A 6,602-nucleotide genomic window follows, 5' to 3' on the forward strand; every position below is an offset into this window, starting at 1 on the left:
ATCCCATGCCACGCGTTGATGAGCTCATCGAGAGACTTGGACCGGCCAGGTACATAACCACTTTGGATCTGACAAAGGGATATTGGCAGATTCCCATGGCACAGGAAGCCAAGGAGAAGACGGCATTCTCCACACCAGACGGGTGCTTCCAGTATGTCCGGATACCGTTTGGCCTACAGGGAGCTCCGGCAACCTTCCAGAGGGCGATGGATAGAATCCTTGCGCCTCATAAGCTATATGCTGCCGCATATCTAGATGATATCGTCATCTTTACCCCGGACTGGGAGACTCACCTGGAAAAGGTCCAAGCAGTGTTTGACGCTCTAAGAGAGGCGGGGTTTACAATAAACCCGAAGAAGTGTGCCTTGGGGAGAGAAGAAGCCATGTACCTTGGATATGTAATGGGGCGCGGCGAGATCAAACCCCAAATCAATAAAGTGGAGGCAATTCAAACATGGCCGAGACCTCTGTCTAAGAAGCAAGTTAAAGCCTTCCTGGGGATTGTGGGATATTACAGGAGGTTCATCCCAAACTTCGCCACAATGGCTGCACCTCTAACTGATCTGCTTAAGGGGACAAAGTCAGTGATGGTCAGCAGGTCCGAAGAAGCAGAGTCAGCCTTCCAAGAAATGAAGGGAGCTCTTTGTAAGCAACCCGTTTTGGTGGCCCCAGACTTTAAACGTGAATTTGTCCTCCAGACAGATGTCTCAGATGTCGGGGTAGGAGCAGTCCTCTCCCAAGAGATATGTGGGGAGGAGCATCCTGTTCTCTACTTGAGTAGGAAGTTGACTTCTTGTGAGAGAAATTACTCAGTTGTAGAGAAGGAGTGTTTGGCCATAAAATGGGCAGTGGACACATTACGGTACTACCAGGTGGGACGGAAGTTTAGGTTAATATCCAACCATGCCCCACTCAGGTGGATGAGGGAAACAAAGGGCAAGAATGCTAGGGTCACCCGCTGGTTCTTAGCCCTACAAGACTTCAGCTTCCATGTAGAGCATAGGGCAGGGAAGCTACATGGGAATGCCGATGCCCTCTCCAGAATCCCTTGCCTGGTAAGTGAAAGTGCCAAGTCCCACGGCTTTAGGCAGAGGGGGGAGGTATGTGGCAGGGCTAAGGGTCGTGTAATCGATGGGAGATATGTGCCTCATAAATGGCTTGTCTCTATAATGTAAGGCATAAGTAAAGCATACCAGATATTAATATTGTTGTTGTTTGAAGGACCTGTGGTGAGGTCACAGTCAGGTGACCAGTCAGCTGCTGGGTTCGTGGGTGTGGCTACAGCCTTATAATGTGGCCTGCTCCTGAACCAGGGAGTTGTGTGTGGGGAGGACCAAGCCTCCCATGTGTGCAGAGACTCCTGGTCTGAGTCTACAACCACGGACATTTGTGTTTTTTTGCCTGAGCTAAAGGTTCCTTTTTGGTGTTACGCTGCCTTGTGTGTTTATGACGTGAATAAACCACATGAACTTTGGAAGAACCTGTATCATATTTGTCTCCCGCTGCACCTAAGCGAGTCACATCCCTTCAATATGTAGTATATATGTAGTATGTATGTACAGTATGTTGTATGAATGTAGTATATATGAAGTATGTATGTAGTATGTAGTATGTATGTTGTATGTATGTAGTATGTATGGTTTTTTTTACATTCAACACATTAGCCGGATGATGGGACTACTACTGTCCCATCATTGGCTAATGTGTCAATCACTGTCATTGTAGCAGGCATCGCCCGATGGGACTTGTAGTCCCATCGGACGATGCCTGCACACACACACACACCCCCGGCAGGCCCGTACAGACCGCCGGCAGCCGGCACAGACCCCCGGCAGCCGGCACAGACCCCCGGCAGCCGGCACAGACCCCCGGCAGGCCCGTACAGACCACCGGCAGCCGGCACAGACCCCCCGGCAGCCGGCACAGACCTCCGGCAGGCCGGTACAGACCGCCGGCAGCGTCACAGACCCCCCGGCAGCCGGCACAGACCCCCGGCAGGCCCGTACAGACCGCCGGCAGCTGGCACAGACCCCCGGCAGGCCCGTACAGACCGCCGGCAGCCCGCACAGACCCCCGGCAGGCCTGCACAGACCGCGCATCATGATTACATCATTTCAGCCGCCAATCACAGCCACAACAGTGGCTTATTGCATTATGGGAACTTCCGATTCCGGTATCCAATATTGAAAAAATATCGGTACTCGGTATCGGAATTCCGATACAGCGAATATCGGCCAATACCCGATATTTGCAGTATCGGAATGCTCAACACTAGACACCTACTGTTCGGGCACGGACACCGAACATGGACTTCACCATTAAGTCTCTGTTACTGTTCGGGTTCGGCTGCCCGAACACCGGGTGTTTGTTGTGCTGACTCGCAATCACCACCATCACCAATGACTCACCATCATCACGATCACCAATGACTCGCAATCATCACCATCGACTCGCAATCGTCACCATCACCATCGATTCGCAATCACCAATGACTCACCATCCCAATGACTCACCATTAGAGTTTGGTGACCCAGAACAGTAAAGCTCGGCGTCCATATCGAACAACTACTGTTCAAGTACAGACACTGAACATGGACTTCACCATTAAGTCTGTGTTACTGTTCGGGTTCGGGTGCCCGAACACCAGGTGTTTGTTGTGCTGACTCGCAATCACCATCATCACCAATGACTTGCCATCATCACGATCATCTTTGACTCGCAATCATCACTATGAATTCGCAATCGCCACCATCACCAATGACTCACCATTAGAGATGGGCGAAACCGAACAGTAAAGTTCGGCGTCCATCTCGAACACCTACTGTTCGGGCACGGATACCGAACATGGACTTCACAATTAAGTCTGTTACTGTTCGGGTTCGGCTCGCAATCACCACCATCACAAATGACTCGCCATCATCACGATCACCAATGACTCGCACTCATCACCATCAATTCGCAATTGCCACCATCACCATCGATTTGCAATCACCAATGACACGCCACCATCACCAATGACACGCCATCATCACCATCACCAATGACTCACTATCATCACCATCAGCAATGACTCACCATCATTAAAATCAAGAAGTCATTTTGAAACTTTGAAGTCAGAAGTCTCATTTGTATGAAAGAGTTTTTACTTACAAATGATCTTTTATTTAAAGAATGGTCAAGGGTTATTGATTTTGTAAGGGTCATTTGAACAACTGTAACTTAACACTCAATATAGATTAAAACGATTATTGCATCAAAGTGACCATTCACTGGGAGGTTGTGCTTTCAATGATTGTTCCACCATCCTTAAATGGGTGAAAAGAGAAAGCTACTTTAGAGACCGATGGTAATGACAGAAATCTGTGTAGATAGTTGTGGAACAAGTTGCTGCCACATATTCAGGGAGCATAGGCAAATATAATAATATTTGGTATACGATAGTTTAGAGAGGTTGTCCAGGCTTGTGGCTCAAGTCTGCAGTCGCTCTGTGTGACTGCAGACTTGTGAATCCTCACAGTGTTCATGGTGCGCACTGTCAGGGTTTTCTGGTGACAACAATGAGAGCAGGCAGTCATGTTACTGTAAGTATGGGATTTGCATACTTTTGGCCACAATCCCAGTAGATATGTTCAGCCTCATTCAATACGCTTATAACACATATCTAGTAGTCATTTGACTGCATGTATGAAAATTGCATATTTGCAGTCACCCAACCTCTGCCAGAGAATCTTGACAGTGCGCTCAGTGCATGCTGTGAGGATTACACAATTCTACAGGCGCAAAGAGTGACTAGAGACTTGAGCTCCAAGCCTGGACAACCCCTTTAAGGCCGGGGACACACTTGCAACTGCAATGCGAGAAACTCGCACGAGTCTCTTGCATCAATACCCGGCACAGCCACCGACACTCAGGACCGGAACGTTCTGCTGCATAGAAATACATGCAGCCGCACACTCAGGTCCTGGGTGCCAGTGACAGTGCTGGGAATTGATGCGCGAGTTTCTCGCATTGCAGTTGCAAGTGTGACCTCGGCCTAAGGGTAAATATGTTGAACAAACATAATTTCCAACATAGAATACATACATTCACAAATAATAATGACAATTAAATAAAAGTGTGGGAAAAGCATCACGTTATAAGTCACCTGACTGTCTACTGAACCCAATATATCAAGAATTGAGGACGTGGGCTGACAGGTTGTTTTCACATACAATTTTGCAATGATCTTATAAATGCCAAACATATAAAGATTTTTTTAACTCAATCTGTTACCATTTTCTAACCAAAAGTACAATTTCTAGATTAGGATAAGGTGCTTATAAAGAGTTATTCCTGTAGTCCAAAAGAAAAACTGCACCAATTTTCAGATGAGTTTCGGAGATAATAAAGGTCATTATTGATCTGTTGGAACAACCAGCGATTTAGACATCAACTACTTGATTTAGGTCACAGAGTAGAAGAATTGTAGACATTCTTGTGTCTTTTCTAAAAGCATAATTGTATGCTCTGAGACTATTCTCTGCAAACTGCTAGAAATTTTCCTTTAGAAAAGAACCTGATATATACTCGTATTGTACAATGTATTCAGCCTTTTTTGCAGTGGGCATTATCCTGCTGAAGAGACAGCCTGCCTATTCTACAGCATGGGATGGACTCAGCATTGTCATTATCAGGACTGGTCCATCCCACACCAGTGAAAAGGCAGGGAAGGTGTGATCCCGACTTTCCAAAGAACAGCCCAAGCCATTCCAGTAGCCACTTTGGAAGAAAAAACATCATATGAACAACTTACATATGCTATCTAATATCTAACATGACAAGACAATTCTCAGACTTAAAAAGAATCTTTCACCAGGTTTTTACTATCCTAACTGAGAGCAATGTAATGTAGGGGCAGATACCCTAATTCCAGGGATGTGTTACTTATTCTTACTTTGCTGGTTGCTGCAGTTTTGCTAAAATCAGTTTGCTGCAGGTCTAGCAGTTCTCTGAATGCTGAGCTCTGTATAACCCCGCCTACACCACTGATTGGCTGCTTTCTGCGCACATTTTGCAAAGGCAGAAAGCTACCAATCAGTGGTGAGGGGCGGGGTTATACAGAGCTCATTAATATGGAGGACTACCTGGCAGCAGGTTTACAATTCCTCTAGTGATAATCTCCTTATGATAAAGCAGTTATTTTATTAAACCTACAGCAAGCAGCCCAGTAACACATCACTAGAATCAGCATCTCAATCTCTACATTATGCTGCTCTCAAAACAGATGGCAAGAACCTGGTGACAGATTCCCTTTAAAGGATGTCTGACAGTACAAAATGAGAGTCCAAAATAAGCATAACACCAGGTGGAGGACATAGCCATAATTAAAAAAGGGGCCTTTAGTGTTTTAATCCATTGCTGCTTTCTTGTGAAATCCAAATTAATCAAATATGCTAATGAGATGCTCGGCGCATCAATGGCGTGACCAAGTGGTTCAGTGCACGTTCCCAACTACGTGTTACACCTTATGCAGGAGCTAGCACCGCTAATCAAACAGGAAGGGTCAGAGATACATGTATAACAAGTAGGTGAGATGATGCACTTAACCACTTTGCCATGCACCGAGCACCGAATTAGCATATTTTAACAAAAGAGGATTTCAGGCAAACGCAGCAGTAGATTAAAACAATTTTAAGGTGCTGTGCAGAGGTTGGGCACTCATTTTATTCTGATAGACTTCCTTTAAAAGGGTAGTCTGAAACTAACACTGATTTAACCCTAAAAATCTATTTAATATAATAATATCTTTTTTCAAATACTTTAATTAAAAATTCCCTACCGTTCCCTCGCTCCTCTATCTAACTCCTTTATTTTTTTTTACTTGCTTCCTGCTTGATGACGCTTCATTTTAGAATCCCCAGTGAATGCGGTCAGGGAGCAGAGGCTGCGATCACTACTACCGAGCATATGGTGGATGGCAATTCTGATGTCTGCTCACTGTGCAATATTGTTTTTAAAGGAAATCCATCATCAAGTTTCAAGTTTTTGCTATGTAATCTGAAGACAGCATGCTGTAGTGATTAAAACACAGATTTCAGCGATGCCTCTGCTATCAAGCTATTGTTTTAGCCCCAGGAGCTTATCATTGCTCAGACACAGCAGTGGGTGCCTGGTAGTCCGACTCCGCCTCCTTCTGTGATAAGCAGCTCTGGGTCTATAGTTATGTGCACTGAGGGCCTGGTATGGGCGGAGTTAGCTTTCTCAGCTCTGCTACTTTGCTAAACTTAAAACTCTGATTTTATCAGAACCGCTGCACATAGTAAACTGAGTGATACATCATTGGATTCGGGGTCTCTTTGCCTACATCATGCTGTGCTCAGATGAGTTGTCAACAAGCTGCTTACAGATTCCCTTTAAAAGTTCAGTGACTGTGCACTTAATCATCAGCTCTGATGAGAAGTGACAAGCCAGCAAGAGAAGAGAAGTACGGCTAATTAGGGCGCTCAGACCAAGACAGACACTTGTTTTGGATCAGCAAGAGAGAGAGCACTGTCTGGAGATAAAGGGCAAGCAGTTAAAGCAGAAATGAGTTCAGCCTCTGAAACAGATGACACTGATGATGC

Source organism: Dendrobates tinctorius, unplaced genomic scaffold, assembly GCF_039654945.1.
Source record: "Dendrobates tinctorius isolate UK_male_01 unplaced genomic scaffold, ASM3965494v1 ptg000082l, whole genome shotgun sequence".
Lineage (NCBI taxonomy): Eukaryota > Metazoa > Chordata > Amphibia > Anura > Dendrobatidae > Dendrobates > Dendrobates tinctorius.